At 44.8% G+C, this 27732-nt stretch overlaps 1 pseudogene; it reads left to right on the top strand.

Moving 5' to 3' along the window:
• The first annotated feature begins 2654 nt into the window (after window positions 1-2654).
• Window positions 2655-27732, top strand: part of LOC112070493 (formin-like) — a 38494-nt pseudogene continuing 13416 nt past the window's right edge.

Here is a 27732-nt window from a genome sequence, read left to right as displayed (position 1 = left end):
ACAGTAAGCAGCTGATTCGTGTTGTGGTTGGTCAGTCAGTTCACAAGAGAGAGTGGAGACCCTCCACATCTACTTTTTATTAAATAGGCTACCAATCTCTGAGTTCCGGGAGACAGAATTCTCTCTCTACTTCACACAAAGTGGATGTAGATCCAGCCATGCTTGAAGGGGCACCACGGAAGTAGAATAGAATAGCTAACCTACTCCAGATTCTACTGCATCAGCCCTGTTTAACCTACAGTCAGTCAGCACGTCAATCTGGGTGTGGTGTTCTGTGTTGTACTGTTGTCTGGGTGGACACCAGAGTACCACTCCAAAGGGGAGAAATAAAGAAGGGTGTAGTCTTAGGGTGTAGTCTGATTCACTCGAACACTGTGGCTACTACTGCTGTGGACAGAGTCTTCAGTGAAGAGGGAAGGAAAGGAGAGGCTGGAGAGTTGGAAAGGGAGGACTGCTAAAGCCTACTGCAGGGAAGGATTGTTTTTTAGTGAGAGAAGGAAGGAGGAGAAGCGTCAGGGTCGGTTGTGGAGGAGAGAACCAGACCAACTGTCTGATACTGTGGCTGCTGCAGACAGACTGTCAGTGAAGAGAGAAGGTGACGAAGCTGGAGAGTTGGATGAGGTCTGCTACATTCTAGTTGGAGAAATTTCTAGAGGGATCTGGACAGAAGACAGAGGGATCTGAACAGAAGACAGAGGGATCTGAACAGAAGACAGAGGGATCTGAACAGAGAAGGAGAAGATGAGACTGGTGATAGAGTCTTTATTAAAGCTAAATGGTAGAGCTCATGAATGTGTTGCAAAAAAGTACTGGTAACTCACTGCGTGACTAAGTACCACTTCTGGTTATTTTTTCCATGCTGATGTTTCTTCCCCACAAAACATTTTGGTGACATATGGTATCTCCATCAACACCTTCAACTTTTGGAGGACTTTTAAAATAATATTATTACTCAAACTTCCATCAACTGTTAGAGTGGCTAAAAAAATAGGAAAATCTGTTTGAATATTTTGTTTTAATAGTTGGATTGAGATCCCATTCTTATTTTCTAGTTAATTTCCTCTGGAGCAGACGCAGCATGTGTTTCTGGAGGTGTACGGATGTACTGTTTCCCGTCAACACTGAATGGCCACATTGTGTTGGACTAACACAGTATTACCTGGATTAGAGACAGATTCAAGTACATTACATGCATTAAAGTGAACGGTTTGTGGGGAGATCGCTGGATATGCTTTGGGCCTGAATCATATTAGTTATTAGTTATTTTTTGATGATTTAAACCTGGATAAAGATCTCAACCATGGACGGAGTAAACATGAATGCTAACGGCAACAGTGATGCTGCTCAGGGGAAGGCCTCTTCCAACTCCACCATCTTCACCCGCTCCGACCGGTCCGAGTCCCTGCGGCCTGATGTCGAGACACCGGTCCTGAAGTTCTTCCGGGCTCTCTCTGAAGAGACAGACACTTCTCCCGAGAACGTCAACAGCAGTCATGGAACATCTGTTGAAGTCAATGGAAATGAGAGGACAGGAGGGGATTCAAGTGCAGTAGGTGTGGTTCAGAAGAATGGAGAATCCACCACCCCCACCACAGTTGTACGGGCCAATGAGAGAGAGGAAGTATGTGGAACAGAGGGCTGCAGGGAATTGGAGTCTGTGGATTGGATGCCACCAGGGACTAGCTGTTCTGTGGATTGGATGCCACCAGGGACTAGCTGTTCTGTGGATTGGATGCCACCAGGGACTAGCTGCTTCTGTGGATTGATTGCCACCAGGGACAGCTGTTCTGTGGATGTGACAGGAATCGGAGGTCTGGCTTTCAATGGATTCCAGAAGCACAGAGTGACATCATGGACTTAGATGCAAATGGGTAGATGTCATGTCCAGTCAAAAGGACAAATCGAGATAGAAGGACCCATTTGGCAAGGATATTGGTGGGTTCAACAGACCAATCGGATGGCTGCATTTCTCCAGAAAGGACATCTCACTTACAAGGATATGTGGCGGCCAATTGGATTCTTTAAAAAATGAACTGAGAGTGTCCATAGCACAAACATAGGAACAGTGGCAGCCATCAGAAAGACGTGTAGGAAGGAGCCTATAGACACAGACACACAATGTGCTTACAGGCAGCACCAATCAGGACGTAGCCACTGACTGTTCCAGTACAGACAGTCCAGAGATAACTGACCAGGAAACGTCTGTACAGATCCACAGACAGAGATTCATCAAGATATGTTAAAAAGTTTGTGAAATCAGTGACACCTGATTGACAAAAACACCGTCAAGGATGTTCCCAACAAACACAGATGAATCTACAGACAAGCACAACATAACTGACCTGTTAACAGACAGTTGAAACCAATCCAGCAAGCAGCACTAAACAGGAAACATGTACAGATTGATAATCAAATCCAAAGAATTACCAACACCTGATGATTGATTATGACAAAGACCTTGCTAAACCCTTCTGCAGTAAAGAGCGGTTAAAAACCTCAAAGACTTTACCACAACCTTGATGATGTACAGAGACCTTGCTAAACCCTTCTGCAGTAAAGCTGTAAACCTCCAAAGATTACCAAACAGCCTGATGCATGATGTGGACCAGAGACCTGCTAACCCTTCTGCAGTAAGAGCTGGTAAGAACCTCAAGACTTACCAACACCGTGATTAATGATGTGACCAAAGACCTTGCTAACCCTTCTGCAGTAAGAGCTGGTAAACCTCAAGACTTACCAACACCTGATAATGATGTGACCAGAGACCTTGCTAACCCTTCTGCAGTAAGAGCTGGTAAACCTGACACCAGTGGAACACCATCTTCAAACAACAGAACTGTGGTTCTAACCATGATCAGGACTGAGCCTGTTTCTGAGGAAAAGCAGCATACATTCGCTGAAACGGAGACTGTTGTTGGTACTACAGGACAGACTGAGGAGCCAGGATGTGGGTCTAGCATTGAGGTGAAGGTGAAAGGGGAGACCTACCCACACTCAGATTCAGACAGTCTCACTGAGGCAGTAGTGGAGACAGGAGAGACCGATACTGGGAATGACAGGGTGGTGTCTTGTCCTTCTGAAACTATGCTGTCCTCTGAAGTGATAGAGAGAGCACCTGCAGAGGCAAAGTCTACCGCCGGGCTTTCTCACCCAACAAGTCCCCAGGGGCCAACCTCAACCCCAGGTCCAACCAGTGGCCCTCCCCCTGGCACCACCTCCATCCGAGCCACCTTCTCCCTCGGTTCTCCGGAGGAGAAGCCCCTCCAGCTGCCTGCCCTCTTCAGTGGTCTGAGGGTCCTAAAGAAGGGAGCGGCAGGGCCGGATCAGGACATAGTGGCCTTGATCAAACCACCATCACCATCAGACCTGGGTGTGAACAAGCCTGTGAGGAGAGAGCAGAAGACGGTTCGCAGGAGGCAGGGGACTTTCTTAGACCAGCTCTCCCAGTTCCTGAACATGGAGAAGGATGATAACAGTAATATGAAGGATTCTACCGGAGAGGAGAGGAGGGAGTCTACAGGAGAGGAGAGGAGGGAGTCTACAGGAGAGGGGAGGAAGGAGTCTACAGGAGAGGAGAGGAGGGAATCTACAGGAGAGGAGAGGAAGGAGTCTACAGGAGACGAGAGGAGGGAATCTACAGGAGAGGAGAGGAAGGAGTCTACAGGAGAAGAGAGGAGGGAGTCTACAGGAGAGGAGAGGAAGGAGTCTACAGGAGAGGAGATGAGGGAGTCTACAGGAGAGGAGATGAGGGAGTCTACAGGACAGGAGATGAGGGAGTCTACAGGAGAGGAGAGGAGGGAGTCTACAGGAGAGGAGAGGAAGGAGTCTACAGGAGAGGAGAGGAGGGAGTCCGAGCCGTCAGAAGAGTCTAAAGAATTCAGCGATGAACCTGAGGAAGGGAGGGAGGTGAAAAAGAAGACAGAGAAGGATACAGAGACAGAAAAGACAGAGAATGATACAGAGACAGAAAAGACAGAGAATGATACAGAGACAGAAAAGACAGAGAAGGATACAGAGAAAGAGAAGACTGAAGAACGGTCTGTGATAAAGCCTCCGGAATCTTCAGAACCTTCTGAGACTCTAGAACCCTCAGAACCTAAGGAACCTCAGAAGCCTCCCTCCAGTGCGGAGGTGGCATTTGATGCGTTCAAGGCCTTTTTCGTCCCCAGGCCCCTGAGGCGGGACCAGGATGCAGTGAAGAGGAAGGCCTGGATCTTTGAGAGAACCTTCAAGACTCCTGAAAAGAAAACTGATTCAAAAGTATGTTGTCTTGATCTGACCATGATTTCTCTCTATCGTCTGATATGAGTGAATGGGGTAATCAGTTGGAACGTTATTTAACGTTGTTGAAGAGTTCCCTAATGTTGTAGGAACTTTCACAGTTTGCTGGGACATTCATTTCTGTGTTAAGTGCTTAATGCCTGAAATATAGACTGTCTTGAAATATTTTTTAAATATTGTGCCTCTGCCCGCCAGTCGCGGGCGTCGACCCCAGGTGATGGAGAGGACAGGTCCACCCCAGGCCGTCTGCAGGCCATCTGGCCACCAACTAAGGAGGAGAAAGTGGGACTGAAATACACAGAAGCCGGTAAGGACCCAAAGGACGAAAAGCAACTTATAGTAAACAAATATTCACTATGGGTGGAACCCTACGGTAACTTGAGGTATGTGTGTGAGATACCTCTGATTATATAACATATTTAATGATGTCAAAGAGAGATTTGCATGGAAATTCAAGTTCTGTGTACAGGTCTCAAGTTAGGATTCAGGCCTTGACCCATGCAGCCAGCCAGGCCAGCTCTTTGCTGTGTCTAACTGAGCTCTATGGGTTCAATTCCATTTATATTACAGTCGATTCCAATTCCACATTTGCCTCATTGAAAATAATTGGAATTACAATGTACTTCCTGAATTGGCTGGAATTTAAATGAAATTAACCCTGTCTGAAAGTTTCAGTATGCAATAGAGAACAGAACAGTAGAATAGGTAGGAGAGTGAGAGAGGGAGAGAGGAGAGAAGAGAGAGACAAGGGGGGGGGGTGTGGTTGTGTGTGTGTGTGGTGTGTGTGTGGTTGGTGTGTGTGTGTGTGTGTGTGTGTGTGTGTTGTGTGGTGTGTGGTGTAGTGTGTGTGTGTGTGTGTGTGTGTGTGTGTGTGTGAGTGTGAGTGTGAGTGTGAGAGATACAAGGTCTGAGGTCATCTGCCTTTGGCCCAAAGTGAAGGAACCCAGATTTCATCAAAGAAATTGGAAATACAAACATTGTTATCCTACAAGAGAGAGAGAGAGTCAATGTTTTCTCTGTAGTATCTCTGCAGTAAATGTAAAATCCCATAGTCTAACGGGAAGGTAAATACTCATACTATACTAATGGGATGGTAAACACTCCTCCACCCTGTCCCTGTGATTGTCCACAGCAGAAGGCTGCCTGGTCTCTAGATGACTGATGTCACAAGGACATTGTTTTGGGACAGGGCTGTGTGTACAGTGGTGCCAGGAACTGTTACGTTCACTTCTTAAATTCTTATCCATCCGATAACACATCAGGTGTGTTTGGCAGGGGCCACTCCTTGTGCTCACACAGGCACCAGCTGATTATCATAGAAATACACAGTACCAGTCAATAGTTTGGACACACCTACTCATTCAAGGGGTTTTTCTTTATTTTTGCTATTTTCTACATTGTAGAATAATAGTGAAGACATCAAAACTATGAAATAACACACATGGAATCATGTAGTAACCAAAAAAGTGTTTAAAAAATCAAAATATATTTAATATTTTACATTCTTCAAAGTAGTCACCTTTTGCCTTGATGACACCTTTACACACTCTTGGCATTCTCTCAACCAGCCTCACTTGGAATGCCTGTCCAACAGTCTTGAAGGAGTTCCCACATATAATGAGCACTTGCTTTCCCTTCACTCTGCGGTCCAACTCATCCCAAGCCATCTCAATTGGGTTGAGGTCAGGTGATTGTGGAGGCCAGGTCATCTGATGCAGCACTCCATCACTCTCCTTCTTGGTCAAATAGCCTTTACACAACCTGGAGGTGTGTTGGTTCATTGTCCTGTTGAAGAACAAATGATAGTGCCACTAAGCTCAAACAGTGTCACCAGCAAAGCACCCACACACAATCACACCTCCTCCGTGGGAACGAAACATGCAGAGATCATCCGTTCACCTCCTCCTCCATGCTTCACAGTGGGAACCACACATGTGGAGTTCATCCGTTCACCTCCTCCTCCATGCTTCACAGTGGGAACCACACATGCGGAGTTCATCCGTTCACCTCCTCCTCCATGCTTCACAGTGGCTCCTTTGCGTCTCACAAAAGACACGGCGGATTTAGAGCCAAAAATTCAATTTGGACTCATGCAGCAAAGGACAGATTCACGGGCTAATGTCCATTGCTCGTTTTCCTTGGCCAGGCAAGTCCTCTTCTTTATTGGTGTCCTTTAGTAGTGGTTTCTTTGCAGCAATTCGACCATGAAGGCCTGATTCATGCAGTCTCCTCTGAACAGTTGATGTTGAGATGTGTCTGTTACTTGAACTCTGTAAATCATTTATTTGGGCTGCAATCTGAGGTGCAATTAACTCTAATGAACTTATCCTCTGCAGCAGAGGTAACTCTGGGTCTTCCTTTCCTGTGGCGGTCCTCATGAGAGCCAGTTTCATCAGAACGCTTGATGGTTCTTGCGACAGCACTTGAAGAAACTTTCAAAGTTCTTGACATTTTCCGGATTGACTGACCTTCATGTCTTAAAGTAATGATGGACTGTCGTTTCTCTTTGCTTATTTGAGCTGTTCTTGCCATAATATGGACTCAAACGCATTAAGAAGTAAATAAATTCCACAAATTAACAAGACACACCTGTTAATTGAGATGCATTCCAGGTGACTACCTCATGAACTGGTTGAGAGAATGACAAGATTGTGCTAAGCTGGCAAAGGGTGGCTACTTTGAAGAATCTAAAATCTGAAATATATTTAATCTGTTTAACACTTTTTTGGTTACTACGTGATTCCATATGTGTTATTTCATAGAATTGATGTCTTCACAATTATTCTACAATGTAGAAAATAGTCTAAATAAAGAAAAACCCTTGAATGAGTAGGTGTGTCCAGACTACTGAGTGGCAGTGTACATCTATAAATAGTTGTCATGAGAATGTTTAGGAGAACACATATAAAGATGTACGGTAACCATATGGAAATGTATTTTGTGATTATACAGACTTACTGCCACCTTGTGGTTAAGTTGTATATTTCATCACGGTCTGCTTGTCCTCCAGAACACCAGGCAGCCCTCCTGCAGCTGAAGAGAGAATGCAACGAGGAGATGGAGAAGATACAGGTCAGTAAAGCACAGTACTACATCTCCTTTGCTAACTGCGACCCAGACACAGACCTGTAGGTCATACAGCTGTTTTTCCTATTCCTTTACATATTATACAAAAATTTGTTTCCTAACCCTAACACAACTCTAACACAGCCCTAAACCTAACACACTCCTAACACAACCCTAACAGAACCCTAACACAACCCTAAACCTAACACACTCCTAACACAACCCTAGCACAACCCTAACACAATCCTAACACAACCCTAAACCTAACACACTCCTAACACAACCCTAACACAATCTTAACACAACCATAACACAACCCAAACCTAACACAACCAAACCCTAACACAACCCTAACCCTAACACAACCCTAAACCTAACACACTCCTAACACAACCCTAACCCTAACACAACCTTAACACAACCATAACACAACCTTAATCCTAACACAACCCTAACACAACCTTAACCCTAACACAATCCTAACAGAACGCCAACACAACCCTAACCCCAACACAACCGTAACACAACCCTAACACAGCCCTAACCTTAACTGCAGGAGGACTTTGGAAAGCTGCTGCGCCAGATGAGAGGGGACAATGAGGAGCGTGTATTCCACCTGGAGTGCAACCTGGCCCGGATACAGAGCGACCTAGTCCTGGGTGCCCACCACCGCCGTGAAGACCTCCGAGACGTGGCCGTATCCACGGGAGATGGCCTCTCACCCCGGAACCGGTCCCAACCGGTGCGTCAGACTGACCGCCCAGACTTCTCAGAAACCCCTAGAGGAATGAGCCGAGGAGTGTCCAAGGCCAGGCCTCCAACCCCCCTCAAGTGCCCTAAGAGACTGGGCCTGGCTTCTATCAGTCAACATCTGTCTGGACAGGCTACTCTCCCTCATCTCCCTCTCTCTCCTCTTCTTCCCCTCATTCTCCTCTCCTTCCTTTCCCAAAACGCCCAGGACTCTGCACACGGCACCTCCTCCACCCCCCACCGCCACCAAGCGTGTGGTCCCCCTCCCCCTCCAGAGATGTCTTAACTACAATGCGTGGTGGATAAACCCCACAGGAAGCCTGCTGTGGAACCAGCCTGTCTCACATGAGCCTCTCTACTGGACCAGGATACAGATACAGGAAAAGTAGTGTTACATAACTAACATCATCAATCAATCAAATGTTTCTTTCCCACTCATGCTTGTATAAGGAAACAAAATTGTTATTGATCTTCCAATTTGTACATCGTAATCACCATTGTAAAGTTGTTGTTTTTTACTTTGCAAAAACACAACTGATAAACCACTGATCCGCCCACCTTGATGTTCACACTTCAATATCACATGATCTCCGCCCACCTGATGTTCACACTTATCACTGATCCGCCCACCTTGATGTTCACATCTTATCACTGATCCGCCCACCTCAATGTTCACGCTTCTCACTGATCCCGCCCACCTGATGTTCACTAATTATTACTGATCCCGCCCACCTCGATGTTCACACTTATCACTGATCCCGCCCACCTCGATGTTCACACTTATCCACTGATCCCAGCCCACCTCCGAATGTTCAACCACTTATCACTGATCCCGCCCACCTCGATGTTCACACTATAATACAAACTGATGATCCCGCCCACCTCGATGTTCACACATTATCACTGATCCGCCGCCCACCTCACGATTCACACTTATACTTACCCGCCACCTCGATGTTCACACTTTTTACTGATCCCCGCCCACCTCAATAGTTCACACTTTATCACTGATCCCGCCCACCCCGATGTTCACACTTATCACTGATCCCCCCACCCGATGTTCACACTTATCACTGATCCCGCCCCACTTTGATGTTCACACTTATTTACTGATCCCGCCCACCTCGATGTTCACACTTATCACTGATCCCGCCCACCCCGATGTTCACCACTTATTCACTGATCCCGCCCACCCGATGTTCACCACTTATTCACTGATCCCGCCCACCCGATGTTCACACTTATCACTGATCCCGCCCACCTTGATGTTCACACTTTTTACTGATCCCGCCAACCTGATGTTCACCTTAACTGATCCCGCCCACCTCGATGTTCACACTTATCACTGATCCGGCCACCTCGATGTTCACACTTACATCATCCGCCCATCTCGATGTTCACATGTATCACTGATCCCGCCCCCCATATATAAATACTAGAAATACCTAGTTCCACCATTGTCATGCTGATAGAGCAGGTTTTGATTTCCATTTGATAAGATGCACATTTTAACTGCAGTAGCAGCAAAAAACTGTTGATATTTACCAAGGTTTATATCCCCTAACACCCACATCCTGGGGTCCTTTTCCTAAAGTTCCCTAAGTATGTACAACTCCCTAAAACACCACATCCTGGGGTCTTTTTCTTAAAGTTCCCTAAGTATGTACAACTCCCATACACCCACATCCTGGGGTCCTTTTATCCTAAAGTTCCCTAAGTATGGACAACTCCCTAACACCCACATCCTGGGGTCCTTTTATCCTAAAGTTCCCTAGTATGTACAACTCCCCTAACACCCACATCCTGGGGTCCTTTTATCTAAAGTTCCCTAAGTATGTACAAACTCCCCTAACACCCACATCCTGGGGTCCTTTATCCTAAAAGTTCCTAAGTATGTACAACTCCCCTAACACCCACATCCTGGGGTCCTTTATCCTAAAGTTCCCTAAGTATGTACAACTCCCCTAACACCCACATCCTGGGGTCCTTTTATCCTAAAGTTCCCTAAGTATGTACAACTCCATCCCAGTGGAAACAGACGTCATTTCAGCGTCTAGTTTTGATTTACATTTGTTTGAGTTGTCAACTCATGTGAATACGACAGGAAATCAACAATAACTGTCACCATGTCATTGAATGTAGGTTAAACGTTGGGTGATAAAAAAAAATAAAGAAATCCCATATATTGATGATTTTTTTGCAAATCCAATCAATTTTCCACATTGATTCACCGTCATCACACTTCATTTTTGTTTTTAAATTATATGGAAACAACGTTGATTCAAGCAGTTATGGCCCAGTGGGATAGGACATTTGTCAGTTATCTTATTATCAAGCAAATACAATATATTTGGAGTAAAATAAATCAGATGTATACTGAACAACATTTTTTAACGCAACGTGCAACAATTTCAATGATTTTACTGAGTTACAGGTCATATAAGGAAATCAGTCAATTTAAATAAATAAATTAGGCCGTAATCTATGGATATCACATGACTGGGCAGGGGTGCAGCCATGGGTGGGTCTGGGAGGGCATAGGCCCACCCACTTGGGAGCCAGGCCCACCCACTTGGGAGCCAGGCCCAGCCACTGCGGAGCCAGGCCCAACCAATCAGAATTAGTTTTTCCCCACAAATGGGCTTTATTACAGACATAAATACTCCTCAGCTTCATCAGCTGTCCGGGTGGCTGGTCTCAGACGATCCCACAGGTGAAGAATCCGGATGTGGGGGTCCTGGGCTGGCGTTGTTACATGTGGTCTGCGGTTGTGAGGCCGGTTGGACGTACTGCCAGATTCTCTAAAACAACATTCAATTCTCTGGCAACAGCTCTGGTGGACATTCCTGCATATGGAACATTTCTGGGATCTTTTATTTCAGATAATGAAACATGGGACCAACACTTTACATGTTGTGTTTATATTTTTTTGTTCAGTGTATGAAGCCATTTTACATCAGCAGTTGTCACAGCACTTTACAGTAACCCGGTCTAGATCGGATCACTTAGCCTGTTCCCAGGTCTGTTAGTGCTGTATAGTATAGCCAACTTCTATGGTCGTTTTCATGCCAAACAGACCTAGGACCAAGCTAGCAATCTTGCACTATTTTGTTCAACCATATTTTGGTTCCTGTTAAGCCTTTTCATTCCTTGTGGGATATGGGTTCCATTGACAAATTGCTTCCATCCCAACCTTTTTCTAGGTTTGGCTCATAAGAGCCTGGTATAAACGTCTTGGGTGGCTGTACAGTAGACAATTTAGTGTCGTCTGCCAGTTATACAGCAGGCATTGATTTGTGTGTCGTCCAATCCATTGGCCATCCTCTCTACTGTTGCACTTTAATCTGAAACCTTTTGAACGAACTTTTACCCACTCACAGCTCTCCATCCAGCCAATGTAGACAACTGCAAACTGTTATGTTATGGGTGTGACTCTGTTAAATTGCTGGTGTGTTCCAACAGCCTCCCTGGACGGTCTTTCATCCTGGTGGTGATTGCCATAGAGAAAGGAACAGAGAAAATAGCGCAACATTTGTTGCTGCCAAATATACTGTCACCTTTGTACTTTTCTTAAATAATTCCCTATTTCTTCAAAAATAAGTTGAAATTGAAGAAAACCTTTGGTCTCCACACCATGTTAATGGATTTTCAACATTGTAGAACCAATTTATTTTTGTAAACTTAGATTTAATTTGTTTATTTAGAAAATAAGAACAAATGGCATGGACAAAATCATTTTCAGATCTCGCCATAGGTTTTAGATGTGATTCAGATCTGGACTTCGCTGGCCCGGGTGCTTTTTAATGTGTGATTGGGGTTGTTGTCCCGCTGGAAGATCCACAACCTTCAACAGAGATACAGTATTTGGACACTGGGTTGAACATTGCACTCCAAAAAACCTTAATAATCTGCCTCTAAATTGAAATTGAAATTTGAAATTGAAATTGAAAGTACCAGCTGACTGCTTCTTCCCTAAATAGTTATTGCATAGTTTGGAGCTGTGCTTTGGGTCATTGTTCTGCTGTAGGAGGAAATTGGCTCCAATTAAGCGCCGTCCACAGGGTATGGCTTTACAAAATGGAGTGATAGCCTTCCTTCAAGATCCCTTTTACCCTGTACAAATCTCCCACTTTACCACCAAAGCACCTCCAGAGCATCACATTGACTCCACCAGGCTTGAAAGATGGCGTCAAGCACTCCTCCAGCATCTTTTCTTTTTTTCTCACAAATGTTCTTCTTTGTGATTCGAACACCTCAAACTTAGATTCATCTGCCAATAACACTTTTTACCATCTTCCTCTGTCCAGTGTCTGTGTTCTTTTGCTCATCTTAATCTTTTATTTTAATTGGACAGTCTGAGATATGGCTTTTTCTTTGCAACTGCCTAGAAGGCAGCGTTGCCTAGTGGTTAGAGCATTGGACTAGTAACTGAAAGGTTGTAAGATCGAATCCCTGAGCTGACAAGGTACAAATCTGTCGTTCTGCCCCTGAACAAGGCAGTTACCCCACTGTTCCTAGGCTGTCATTGAAAATAAGAATTTGTTCTTAACTGACTTGCCTAGTTAAATAAATAAAATTAAAAAGTCCTGAGTCACCTGTTGACGTTGAGACTGGTGTTTTGCGGGAACTATGAAGCTGCCAGTTGAGGACTTGTGAGGCGTCTGTTTCTCAAACTAGACACTCTAATGTACTTGTCCTCTTGCTCAGTTGTGCACCGGGGCCTCCCACTCCTCTTTCTATTCTGGTTAGAGCCAGTTTGCGCTGTTCTGTGAAGGGAGCGTTGTACAAGATCTTCAGTTTCTTGGAAATTTCTCACATGGAATAGCCATCATTTCTCAGAACAAGAATAGACTGACGAGTTTCAGAAGAAAGTTCTTTGTTTCTGGCCATTTTGAGCCTGTAATCGAACCCACAAATGCTGATGCTCCAGATACTAATCTAAAGAAGGCCTTTTTTTTTTGCTTCTTTAATCAGAACAACAGTTTTCATCTGTGCTAACATAATTGCAAAATGGTTTTCTAATGATCAATTAGCCTTTTAAAATGCTAAACTTGGATTAGCTAACACAATGTGCCATTGGAACACAGGAGTGATGGTTGCTGATAATGGGCCTCTGTACGCCTATGTAAGTATTCCATAAAGAATCAGCCGTTTCCAGCTACAATAGTCATGTACAACATTAACAATGTCTACACTGTATTTTTGATCAATTTGATGTTATTTTAATGGACCAAAAAATAGCTTTTCTTTCAAAAACAAGGACATAACTAAGTGACACCAAACTTTTGAACGGTAGTGTATGTTGAATAGGGTGGGGCTTAAGCTGCATCACTGTCTCACCCCCCGCACGGTGGAAAGAAAAGTGTGGTTCTTGCCAATTTTAACCGCACACTTGTGGTTTGTGTACATTGATTTTAGAAAGTTGTATGTTTTTTCCCCCACACCACTTTCCCTCAATTTGTATAGCAGGCCCTCATTTCAAATTGAGTCGAAAGCTTTTGTGAAATCAACAAAGCATGAGAAGACTTTGCCCTTGTTTTGATTTGTTTGTGTGTCAATTAGGGTGTGCAGGGTGAATACATGGTCTGTCGTACGATAATTTGGTAAAAAGCCAATTTGACATTTGCTCAGTACAGTGTTAATGACAATGCAGATGATTTTCCCAAGGTTGCTGTTGATGCATATCCCACGGTAGTTATTGTGGTCAAATTTGTCTCCACTTTTGTGGATTGGGGTGATCAGTCCTTGGTTCCAAATATTGGGGAATATGCCAGAGCTGAGGATGTTGTTAAAACGTTTAAGTATAGCCAATTGGAATTTGTGGTCTGTATATTGTATCATTTCATTCAGGATACCATCAACAAGTCTTTTTGAGTTGGAGGGTTTGTATTTTGTCCTGTAGTTCATTCAATGTAATTGTAGAAACCAGTGGATTCTGGTCGTCTTTAATAGTTGATTCTACGATTTGAATTCGATCATGTATATGCTTTTGCTGTTTGTTCTTTGTTATATAACCAAATAGATTGGAGAAGTGGTTTACCCATACATCTCTGTTTTGGATAGATAGCTATTCGTGTTGTTTGTTTAGTGTTTTCACATTTTCCAGAAGTGGTTAGATTCTATAGATTCTTCAATTACATTGAGCTGAATTCTGACGTGCTGTTGCTCCTTTTTCCGTTGTGTATTTCTGTATTGTTTTAGTGATTCACCATGGTGAAGGCGTAGACTCAGGTTTTCTGGGTCTCTATGTTTTTGGATGGACAGGTTTCTCAATTTCTTTCTTAGGTTTTTGCATTCTTCATCAAACCATTTGTCATTGTTGTTAATTTTGTTAGGTTGTCTGCTTGGAATTTCTAGATTTAATACGGAAGCTGAGAGGTCAAATATACCGTTTAGGTTTTCTACTGCTAAGTTTACACCTTCACTATTACAGTGAAACATTTTGTCCAGGAAATTGTCCAGAAGGGATTGAATTTGTTGTTGCCTAATTGGTTTTTGGTATGTTTCCACACTACTTTCCTTCCATCTATAGCATTTCTTAATATTATTAAGTTCCCCTGGCTTTGATGCCTCATGATTGAGCATGATTGTGATTTTGCTGTGATCTGATAGGGGTATCAGTGGACTGACTGTGAACTCTCTAAGAGACTCTGGGTTGAGGTCAGTTTATAAAGTAGTCTACTGCCAAGAGATGAGCTATAGGTCTACCTACCGTAGGAGTCCCCTCGAAGTCAGATTCTTGTCCAGTTCTGGCATTTAGGTCACCACAGACTAGTACATGGCCCTGGGGCTGGAAATTGTTGACCTCCCCCTCTAGGATGGAGAAGCTATCATCGTTAAAGTACGGGGAGTCTAGTGGGGGATATAGGTATCACACATGAGGACATTTTTCCCTGTTGAAATAATTTCCTTCTTCATTTCTAGCCAGATGTAAAATCCTGTTTTGATTAATTTAATAGAGTGGGTTAGGTCTGCTCTATACCAAATTAGCATACCCCCTAAGTCTCTTCCCTGTTTCACAACTGGTAGTTTAGTGGATGGGAATACCAGCTCTCTGTAACCTAGAGGGCAACCAGTGGGTCCGTCTCCTTTATACCATGTTTCTTGTAGGATGACAATGTTTGTATTTCCAATTTCTTTGATGAAGTCTGAGTTCCTTCACTTTGGGCCAAAGGCAGATGACATCAGACCTTGTATATTCCTCTATTTGTATCACTCTCTCCCCGTCTCTTCTCTTCTCTCTCTCTCTCTCTCCTCTCTCTCTCTTCTCTCTCTCTCTCTCTCTCTCTCTCTCTCTCTCTCTCTCTCTCTCTCTCTCTCTCTCTCTCTCTCTCTCTCTCTCTCTCTCTCTCTCTCTCTCTCTCTCTCTCTCTCTCTCTCTCGGTAAGGACACACTGTGGAACTCTCTTGTGGAACCAGACATCATCAAACACCACAGAGTTTGAAGATCTGTTCTCCAAACCACCCTACAGACCAAGAAAAAACCTCTGTTCAGAGTCCTATGAGAAGAAAGCCAAGGCCAAGAAGGTACTGTGAGGCTCCTCTCTGATTCAGGGGGGTTGGGTTAAATGCGAAAGACACATTTCGGTTGAGTGAATTCAGTTGTGCAGCTCACTAGGTTTCCGCTTTCCCTATGTAGCACAATATGGAGTGTCAATGTGTCTGTTGACCTCTAGAGGGGGCTGATGTCTGGATTTACTGTAGCTGAAATGTAGCCTGGAAATCCACATTGAATTCACTTCCACTATTGTTTCGTGTCTTCACTAAATTAACTGTGAATTCAGTTTGGATTCCCAGGCTAGCTGATACTATGGTTGTAGTCCAAAATGTAATGTATTCATGGTTTATTTCTGGACGCCAAAACGTGTCTGTGCATTTGCTCCTCGAATGAACGTGATAGTTCTGGATGTGAACACTATTACTTTACTGACAATGATGTGAAAACATGAAGCTGGAGAGTCATTTTATAACTTTTGCTCCAGAAACCTGATCAGAAAATGCTTGTTTTAAAAGGAGTTGATGAAGTCTCCATGGTCATCTATCTACATTTACATTTACATTTTAGTCATTTAGCAGACGCTCTTATCCAGAGCGACTTACAGTGGAGTGCATACATTTTATTACATTTTTACATACTGAGACAAGGATATCCCTACCGGCCAAACCCTCCCTAACCCGGACGACGCTATGCCAATTGTGCGTCGCCCCACGGATCTCCCGGTTGCGGCCGGCTGCGACAGAGCCTGGGCGCGAACCCAGCCCAGCCTGTGCGCGAACCCAGAGACTCTGGTGGCGCAGCTAGCACTGCGATGCAGTGCCCTAGACCACTGCGCCACCCGGGAGATCTATAGTATAGTCAGCCATGATGAAGTCTCCATGGCTCATCATATAGTATAGTCAGCCATGATGAAGTCTCCATGGTCATCTATCTATAGTATAGTCAGCCATGATGAAGTCTCCATAGTCATCTATCTATAGTATAGTCAGCCATGATGAAGTCTCCATAGTCATCTATCTATAGTCAGCCATGATGAAGTCTCCATGGTCATCTATCTACAGTATAGTCAGCCATGAGAAGTCCCCATGGTCATCTATCTATAGTCAGCCATGATGAAGTCTCCATGGTCATCTATCTATAGTCAGCCATGATGAAGACCCCATGGTCATCTATCTACAGTCAGCCATGATGAAGACCCATGGTCCTCTATCTACAGTATAGTCAGCCATGATGAAGTCTCCATGGTCATCTATCTATAGTATAGTCAGCCATGATGAAGTCTCCATAGTCATCTATCTATAGTCAGCCAAGATGAAGACCCCATGGTCATCTTCTACAGTATAGTCAGCCATGATGAAGTCTCCATGGTCATCTATCTATAGTATAGTCAGCCATGATGAAGACCCCATGGTCATCTATCTATAGTCAGCCAAGATGAAGACCCCATGGTCATCTATCTACAGTATAGTCAGCCATGATGAAGTCTCCATGGTCATCTATCATAGTATAGTCACCATGATGAAGTCTCCATAGTCATCTATCTCTAGTTTAGTCAGCCATGATGAAGTCTCCAATGGTCATCTATCTAGAGTATAGTCAGCCATGATGAAGTCTCCATAGTCATCTATCTATAGTCAGCCATGATGAAGTCTCCATGGTCATCTATCTACAGTATAGTCAGCCATGATGAAGTCTCCATAGTCATCTATCTATAGTCAGCCATGATGAAGTCTCCATGGTCATCTATCTACAGTATAGTCAGCCCATGATGAAGTCTCCATGGTCATCTATCTACAGTCAGCCATGATGAAGTCTCCATGGTCATCTATCTATAGTCAGCCATGATGAAGTCCCCATGGTCATCTATCTATAGTCAGCCATGATGAAGTCCCCATGGTCATCTATCTATAGTCAGCCATGATGAAGTCTCCATGGTCATCTATCTAACGTATAGTCAGCCATGATGAAGTCCCATGGTCATCTATCTATAGTCAGCCATGATGAAGTCTCCATAGTCATCTATCTATAGTCAGCCCATGATGAATCCCCATGGTCATCTATCTATAGTCAGCCATGATGAAGTCCCCATGGTCATCTATCTATAGTGTAGTCAGCCATGATACATGGAAAATTACATTCCTCCAGACACAGTTCCACTTTAATAGGTACTGTACACCATGTTGTGACCTACACTGTGCTTGTACCCCTTTTGACTAGCTTAAATTCTCCATCAGAGATAGAAGAGAGAGAAAGGGGAAATGATGGGTGGAGAAGAGAGAGAGAGAGTGAAGAGGATCGGGGAGACAAGAGAAAGAGAGGGGGTGAATAGAGAGGAGAGAGAGGGAGAGAGAGGGAGGGGGATACAAGAGAAAGATAAAAGAGAGATGTGATGGAGAGAGAGGAGAGAGAAGAGAGAGGGAGAGGGAGGGGGAGACAAGAGAAAGGAGAGAAATACAGAGCGGTGACAGAGGGGGTGGAGAGAGAGGAGAGAGAGGCTCTGGTCTCCATCAGAGAGTGAGAGAGAGGGGGGGATAAGAGAAAGAGAGGGGGTGGAGAGAGAGAAAGAGAGAGGGTGGACAGAGAAGAGAGAGAGGCTCTGGTCTCCATTAATGATCAACACCTCCATTAGTCTTCCATTAGTCCACCTCCCTTCCTCTTACCTAATCTGATGGTCAGCTGAGCTCCACTGTTGTCATGGTGACTGTGTTGTCTTCTTCTCCCTGGTCAGGTCATCAAGCTGCTGGATGGGAAGCGTTCCCAGGCCGTAGGGATACTCATCTCTAGTCTGCACCTGGAGATGAATGACATACAGCAAGGTGAGTGGCATTATCAAGCCCTTGATTAGGTGAATCGGGTGATCTTATTCAGGGTTACAGCATAATTTTGACATGTCTGGCGTTCCTGCGGTGAGGTTTGAAAACCCTGGCGTGTACTGTGCCCCTAAAATCATCTCTGAGAAGAAGGATGCATACTCTCTCTACCCTCTTTTTTTTTTTAAACGTAATCCAGAGATTCAATAGAGGCCTTTATCCAAAGCTATTACATAAATAGTAGCTGCATGCCTATGTGGCCCATGTAGGATGCGAACTCACAACTTAATCTAAGATGACACAATTAACAGTTTACACATACAGCATATTCAATATGTGTGGTCCGTGTAGGACTCAAACCCACACTCAAGCACTAGTCTATGTTCCAACCAAGTGAGTCATCTGAACCACAACTTAAAGTCTGACTCTGGACCCCTCTACCCTGTATTTGACTTCAGACAGACAGACAGACAGACAGACAGACAGACAGACAGACAGACAGACAGACAGACAGACAGACAGACAGACAGACAGACAGACAGACAGACAGACAGACAGACAGACAAACAGACAGACAGACAGACGACAGAAGACAGACAGACAGACAGACAGACAGAAGACAGACAGACAGAACCAGAACAGACAGACAGACAGAGCCTAACTCCAACCACCACCAAATCTCCATTCAGCTGTACTGTAATACTGTCATATCTGATCTAGTCAGACCAAGTGGAACAGCAGGATATATGATCAGTAATAGACAAATGCAACATCAGGATAAACAGTGCGTTCGGAAAGTATTCAGACCCCTTGAATTTGTCCACATTTTGTTACATTACAGCCTTGGTCTAAAATTAATTAAATAAATGTTTTTCCACATCAATATACAGACAATACCCCATAATGACAAAGCGAACAGTTTCTATTTTTAAATTATTCAGACATTCGCTATAAGACTTGAAATTGAGCTCAGGTGCATCCTGTTTCCATTGATCATCCTTGAGATGTTTCTATAAGTTGTCATGAATTCAATTGATTGGACAGGATTTGGAAAGGCACACACCTGTCTATGTAAGGTCCCACAGTTGACAGTGCTTGTCAGAGCATAAACCAAGCCATGAGGTCGAAGGAATTGTCCGTAGAGATCCGAGACAGGAATTTTTCAAGGCCCAGATCTGGGGAAGGGTACCAAAAAACGTCTGCAGCATTGAAGGTCCCCAAGAACACAGTGGCGTCCATCATTCTTAAATGGAAGAGGTTTGGAACCACCAAGACTCTTTCTAGACTTGGCCACCCGGCCAAACTGAGCAATCGGGGGCCTTGGTCAGGGAGGTGATAAAGAACCCAATGGTCACTCTGACAGAGCTCCAGAGTTCCTCTGTGGCGATGGGAGAACCTTCCAGAAGGACAACCATCTCTGCAGCACTCCACCAATCAGGCCTTTATGGTAGAATGGCCAGACGGAAGCCACTCCTCAGTATAAGGCTCATAGCCCGCTTGGAGTTTGCCAAAAGGCACCTAAAGGACTCAGATCATGAGAAACAAGATTCTCTGGTCTGATGAAACCAAGATTGCACTCTTTGGCCTGAATGCCAAGCTTGACGTCTGGAGGAAACCTTGCACCATCCCTACGGTGAAGCATGGCGGTGGCAGCATCATGCTGTGGGGATGTTTTTCAGTGGCAGGGACTGGGAGACTAGTCAGGATCGAGGGAAAGATGAATGGAGCAAAGTACAGAGAGATCCTTGATGAAAACCTGCTCCAGAGCACTCTGGACCTCAGACTGGGGCGAAGGTTCACCTTCCAACAGGACAATGACCATAAACACACAGCCAAGACGATGCAAGAGTGGCTTCGGGACAAGTCTCTGAACGTCCTTGAGTGGCCCAGCCAGAGTCCGGACTTGAACCCGATCGAACATCTCTGGAGAGACCTGAAAATAGCTGTGCAGCGACGCTCCCCATCCAACCTGACAGAGCTTGAGAGAATCTGCAGAGAAGAATGGGAGAAACTTCCCAAATTCAGGTGTGCCAAGCTTGTAGCGTCATACCCAAGAAGACTCAAGGCTGTAATCGCTGCACAAGGTTCTTCAACAAAGTACTGAGTAAAGTGTCTTATTTTGAATCATTTGCAAAAAGTTTTAAAAACCTGTTTTTGCTTTTTCATTTGGGGTATTGTGATGTCATTATGGGGTATTGTGATGTCATTATGGGGTATTGTGTTGGGGGAAAAAACTATTGAATCCATTTTAGAATAAGGCTGTAACGTAACAAAATGTGGAAAAAGTCAAGAGGTCTGAATACTTCCCAAATGCACTGTAGTGCCAGCAGCATACCACCTCCATCCCATTGCTGGCTTGCTTCTGAAGCTAAGCAGGGTTGGTCCTGGTCAGTCCCTGGATGGGAGACCAGGTGCTGCTGGAAGTGGTGTTGGAGGGCCAGTAGGAGGCACTCTTTCCTCTGGTCTAAACAAAGATCCCAATGCCCCAGGGCAGTGATTGGGGACACTGCTCTGTGTAGGGTGCCGTCTTTCGGATGGGACGTTAAACGGGTGTCCTGACTCTCTGAGGTCATTAAAGATCCCATGGCACTTATCGTAAGAGTAGGGGTGTTAACCCCGGTGTCCTGGCTAAATTCCCAATCTGGCCCTCAACCATCACGGTCACCTAATAATCCCCAGTTTACAATTGGCTCATTCATCCCCCTCCTCTCCCCTGTAACTATTCCCCAGGTCGTTGCTGCAAATGAAACGTGTTTCTAGTCAACTTACCTGGTAAAATAACGGTAAAATAAATAAAAAAGTGCACTGCTTTTGACCTATATATAGGAATAGTGCACTACATGGCACCCTATCACAGGAATAGTGTGCCATTTGGAACAGATTCTGGGAGTTACCATTTGAGCTGGGAAAGACAGTACCTTAAGGGGAAGGAATCTACACTGTGGGTCTCTTTGGTTTCTGTGGCAGGGAGCAATTAGTTTCCCAGAAGTGGAGAGTTTTAGATTTTGTGTGTGTGTGGGTGTGTGTGTGTGTGTGTGTGTGTGTGTGTAGTGTGTGTGTGGTGGTGTGTGTTGGCGTGCGTGCGTGTGCGTGTGTGCGTGTGTGCGTGTGTATGTGTGTATGTGTGTATGTGTGTATGTGTGTATGTGGGTGTGTGTGTGTGTGTGGTGTGTGTGTGTGTTGCGCATCTGGCCCTCAACACATCTCACCAGCCCAACATTGACAGACCTTGTCCACTGGGATATCATGGATATATCAGTTTCAGCAGAAACTTTAAGAACAGGGTAAATCCATGTTCAGGTTGAAATGTTTAATCTGATCCAGTCCTGTTGGATTGGCAGCTCTGTGAAAGTACACCTTTGGGAATCGTGTAGGAGAGTTGGCTTTGTTTTTTTGGTGTGATTATGGAAAAAAAATCTTACAATTACACCTACAGCCTCCCGCCAGTTGTAGAAATACCCTTATGTGACCCCACAGGCCTGTAGAGATGCAATTCACTGTATACTGTGTTTCATCCAGGCACTACCTGCATGACTCAATGAACCTGTTTACCTGTAGCTGTGCTGACGGTGGACAACTCCGTAGTGGACTGGAAACCATCCGGCTTTATACGAAAACGTGAGTACAACTCCTGTCTTTGTCTTGTCCTTTTTAGCATTTGAGCTCTCTTCAGTTTGTTGAGTGTTGTTTTGATGCCCCTACCAGAGAGCCCAGCCCGATGAGCTGGAGCGGATAAAGAGACACTACCACACTTCAGAGGAGGAACTGGTCAAGTTGCTGGACAAACCTGAACAGTGAGTGTTCTCCTTTCCCTTCTCATCACTTTTTAACTTTCTGTGGAGGGTGATAGCTGGGGAAAACCTTGTGCGTAGCTCCACCTCAAGGCACCATCTCCACCTCAAGGCACCATCTCCACCTCAAGGCACCATCTCCACGTCAAGGCACCATCTCCATGTCAAGGCCTCATCTCCACCTCAAGGCACCATCTCCACGTCAAGGCACCATCTCCATGTCAAGGCTCCATCTCCCATCAAGGCACCATCTCCATCTCAAGGCATAATCTCCATCTCAAGGCACCATCTCCACCTCAAGGCACCATCTCCACCTCAAGGCACCATCTCCACAGCAAGGCACCATCTCCACGTCAAGGCACCATCTCCACGTCAAGGCACCATCTCCACCTCAAGGCACCATCTCCACCTCAAGGCACCATCTCCATCTCAAGGCACCATCTCCACTCAAGGCACCATCTCCACGCTCAAGGCACCATCTCCACGTTCAAGGCACCATCTCCACGTCAAGGCACCATCTCCACGTCAAGGCACCATCTCCACGTCAAGGCACATCTCCACGTCAAGGCACCATCTCCACGTCAAGGCACCATCTCCACCTCAAGGCACCATCTCCACGTCAAGGCACCATTCCCATGTCAAGGCTCCATCCTCCACCTCAAGGCACCATCTCCACGTCAAGGCACCCTCCATGTCAAGGCTCATCTCCACCTCAAGGCACCATCTCCATCTCAAGGCATAATCTGCATCTCAAGGCACCATCTCCACCTCAAGGCACCATCTCCACCTCAAGGCACCATCTCCACGCATCAGGCACCATCTCCACGTCAAGGCACCATCTCCACTGTCAAGGCACCATCTCCACGTCAAGGCACCCATCTCCACCAATCAGGCACCATCTCCACCTCAAGGCACCATCTCCACTGTCAAGGCACCATCTCCACGTCAAGGCATTCCATCCTCACGTCAAGGCACCATCTGCCACTCAAGGCACCATCTCCACCTCAAGGCACCATCTCCACCTCAAGGCACCATTTCCACGTCAGGGCACCATCTCCACATTTTTATATAGTACCAGTCAAAAGAAAAAGGAGCTGATTGTGGACTACAGGAAACGGAGGGCCGAGCACGCCACCATCCACATCAATGGGGCTGTAGTGGAGCAAGTCGAGAGCTTCAAGTTTCTCGGTGTCCACATCACTAAGGAATTATCATGGTCTACACACACCAACACAGTAGTGAAGAGGGCACGACAATGCCTCTTCCCACTCATGAGACTTAAAAGATTTGGCATGGTCCTTCAGATCCTCGAAAAGTTATACAGCTGCACCATTGAGAGCATCTTGACTCACCACTTGGTATGGCAACTGCTTGGCAGCCGACCACAAGGCGCTGCAGAGGGTAGTGCGTCCTGCCACCCAGGAGCTCTATACCAGGTGGTGTCAGAGGAAGGTCCTAAAAATTGTCAAAGACTCCATCCACCCAAGTCATAGACTGTTTTCTCTGCTACCGCACAGCAAGCGGTACCAATGCACCAAGTCTGGAACCAACAGGACCCTGAACAGCTTCTACTCCCAAGCCTTAAGAAATAGTTAGTTAAATAGTTAACCAATAGTTACCCAGACTATCTGCATGGACCTTTTTTGCACTAATTCTTTTGACTCATCCCATTTCCTGCTGCTACTGTTTATTATCTATCCTGTTGCCTAGTAACTTTATCCCTACCTATATGTACATACTGGATCTACCTCAATTACCTCGTACCCCTGCACATCGACTCGGTACTGGTACCCCGTGTATATAGCCAAGTTATCGTATCTCATTGTGTATTTATTCCTCTGCATTGTTGGGAAGGGCCTGTAAGTAAGCATTTCACTGTTAGTCTACACCTGTTGTTTACGAAGCATGTGACAAATAACATTTGATTTGATTGTAAGTGTACCCATAGGAACAAAACGGGAAGTAAAAGTAGGAAGTGTACCAATCAATATGTGCTGTGATTTGTTGGTTCAACTCAACTGACATTCCAAAATATACATTTAATTTCATGAGCCACATCAGTTGGCATCATTTGAATGAAAATTCTATTTGACCATGAAAATGATTGCATCACAATACCAGGCAGCAATTCTGCAATTCCCCTTTATAATAAAGCATTCTATGCATCCTCGCATTTACAGACTTACTGTATGTAAGATATACCACATGATCAAAGTATGTGGACACCTAATCGTCAAACATCTCATTCGAAAATCATGGGTATTAATATGGAGTTGATCCCCCTCTTTGCTGCTATAACAGCCTCCACTTATCAGTGAAGGCTTTCCACTAGATGTTGGGACATTGGACTTGCTTCCAGTCAGCCACAAGAGCATTTTTGAGGTCGGGCACTGATGTTAGGCGATTAGGCTTGGCTCGCAGTCGGTGTTCCAATTCATCCCATAGGCATTCAGGGCTCTGTGCAGGCAAGTCAAGTTCTTCCACACCGATCTCGACAAACCATTTCTGTATGGACCTTGCTTTGTGCACAGGGGCATTGCCATGCTGAAACAGGAAAGGGCCTTCCCAAACTGTTGCCACAAAGTTGGAAACACAGAATCATCTAGAATGTTATTGTATGCTGTAGCGATTTCCCTTCACTGGAACTAAGGGGCCTAGCCCGAACCATGAAAAACAGCCCCAGACCATTATTCCTCCTCCACCAAACTTTACAGTTGGCACTTTGCATTCGGGCAGGTAGCGTTCTCGTGGCTTCCGCCAAACCCACATTCGTCCACCAGATGGTGAATCGTGATTCATCACTCAAGCGAAGACGTTTCCACTGCTCCAGAATCCAATGGCGGCGAGCTTTACACCACTCTAGTTGACACTTGTCATTGCGCATGGTGATCTTAGGCTTGTGTGCGACTGCTCGGCCATGGAAACCCATTTCATGAAGCTCCAGATGAACAGTTCTTGTGCTGACGTTGCTTCCAGAGGCAGTTTGTGTGAGTGTTGCAACCGAGGACAGACGATTTTTACGCTCTACATGCTTCAGCCATCTGCGGTCCCGTTCTGTGAGCTTGTGTTGCCTGCCACCTTGCGGCTGGGCCGCTGTTGCTCCTAGACGTTTCCACTTCACAATAACAGCACTTACATTGGCAGCTCTAGCATGGCAGACATTTTTGGCAAAGGTGGCATCCTATAACGGTGCCACGTTGAAAGTCACTGAGCTCTTCAGTAAGGCCATTCTACTGCCAATGTTTGTCTATGGAGATTGCATGGCTGTGTGCTCGATTTTATTCACCTGTCAGCAACGGGTGTGGCTGAAATAGCCGAATCCACTAATTTGAAGGGGTGTCCACATACTTTTGTGTATATATAGTGTAGCTTACTATTCCTAATGTGATGAACAGATTGGATAGTCATAATTTAGGCCAATAATATAACTAATTTACTGTTCAATGCAGCACGTAGTAATGTAGAGTAGGTCTAAGCTATATCACATATGTTTCCTCTCCTTTCTTTGCATGGGAAAAATGTGTCCTTTTACAAACACATTTCATGCAATTCTACTGTAGTTGATATGACTGGAGACATTAGCAGAATCATTTTTAATATGACAAAAGAATGACAGGGTAGCCTACTCTGCTGACACTGACCCACAGGTCAATTAAAACAATGCTGTCGGATCCATATAATCGGCATATGTGAAGTGGAGACACAAACACCATGTGACCTAACCTGGAGGAGAACATTGTTATCCAAAAACAAATCTTCAAGAAGCACTGAACCAACGATGATAAAGACAGTGAAGATGTCCACTCACCAGGGATATGGCCGATGCTCTCTGCTGGTGCCAATAAGACAGGCTACTGTTCATTCAATTAAGTTGAGAATTTTGATAACTAAAATACAGATTGAAGTCTTTTCATTGTCATCTTTTTACATCAATAGCCATTTGCTTTCCAAACTATATTTTCCCGCGATTGTATTTTAAAATATTGCGATATGCCTGACTGGACCTCTCTACTTTTCACTGACAGTCGCAACTCAACAATCGTCTGGTTTTTGCCGTGCGCGGCCCAAATTGCGGGTCCTTCAGACTATGTGATTTAACACAATAAACAGCTTTATTTTATTAAAGAAGCTAATGATCCTCTGTGTCTAAATCAGGCTTTCTGGTGTAGTAGCCTAATTTGAATGATTGTATTTATTTCTGTATAGGCTATTTAAGCTCTATAATTTTGGCAAATGTAATTCAATTTACTTTAGGGGAAGTTTAGCTTAAACGGTAATGACGGTTATTTCATTTTCAGGACGGTCTTCATCCGTAACCGTCGGTTATACGGTAATTGTGCCCTAAACTCAAATGTAGGAAAATGACTTAACAAAGATGGTTGTAGAATCAAAGTAACTTCCATCACGTCTTCTTCCTGTCTCCCTGTGTTGTCTCTAGGTTCCTCTATGAGTTATCTCAGATACCAGACTTCCCAGGCAGAGCTTCCTGTATCATCTTCCAGTCTGTCTTCATAGACGCCATCGCCTCCGTACAGCGCAAGGTTGACATCGTCTCTCGCGTCTGCAAGGTAGTTGCAAGATAATAAGGAATATTAAGAGATTCCCTACCAGATATAATGAGGAGCTTGCTGTGCTCATTTAAACGACATTCAAGCCTATGTGTCAGGCCTCATTTCCATGGTCTATTTCGGTGGCTCGGTAACAGAGTAACCACAGAAAGAGTGTGTACTGTACACCGCATTGTTCAAAAGGCTCAAAAGAATCTGTAGTGTTCTGAAGTGCAGTCAAAAGTCTCTAAGTTAACAGGAGGTTGGTATCTCTGAATGTAGGATCTGTTGGAGACCTCCAGTGTGAGGGAAGTAATGGGTCTGGTTCTAGCTCTGGGGAACCACATGAACGGGGGCAACGGGACCAGAGGACAGGCTGACGGCTTTGGACTGGAGATCCTGCCCAAACTGAAAGACGTCAAGAGCAGGGTAATGAAGTCTCAACTCTACAGTATTGTAGTGACTTTATTCCTAACAACCTCATGTAAAAAGGTTCAAACCCCTTGGTGTAATGGCGTGTTGGACTGACAATCATAATCACAGAATAGTGTGCAATCAGATTAGTGTACATTGTAACCCAGTATACACACATACCAAGGTTTTATTATTAGTTTGTCTTGTACACATTCACAGCTAAATGCTGTCCCTCCCCAGTACCATCCAATAGCATCATTTTTTATTTGACCTTTATTTAACTACAAATTCAAAAACAAATTCTTATTTACAATGACAGCATAGAAACAGTGGGTTAACTGCCTTGTTCAGGTGCAGAACGACAGATTTTTATCTTTGTCAGCTCAGGGCTTCAATCTAGCAACCTTTCGGTTACTGGTCCAACGCTCTAAACCACTAGGCTACCTGCTCTAACCACTAGCCTACCTGCTCTAACCACTAGGCTACCTGCTCTAACCACTAGGCTACCTGTTCTAACCACTAGACTACCTGCCTCTAACCACTAGGCTACATGCTCTAACCACTAGGCTACCTGC

Source organism: Salvelinus sp. IW2-2015, unplaced genomic scaffold (assembly GCF_002910315.2).
Source record: "Salvelinus sp. IW2-2015 unplaced genomic scaffold, ASM291031v2 Un_scaffold1345, whole genome shotgun sequence".
NCBI classification, from domain to species: Eukaryota; Metazoa; Chordata; class Actinopteri; order Salmoniformes; family Salmonidae; genus Salvelinus; species Salvelinus sp. IW2-2015.
This window is presented reverse-complemented; position numbering and strand designations above follow the sequence as displayed.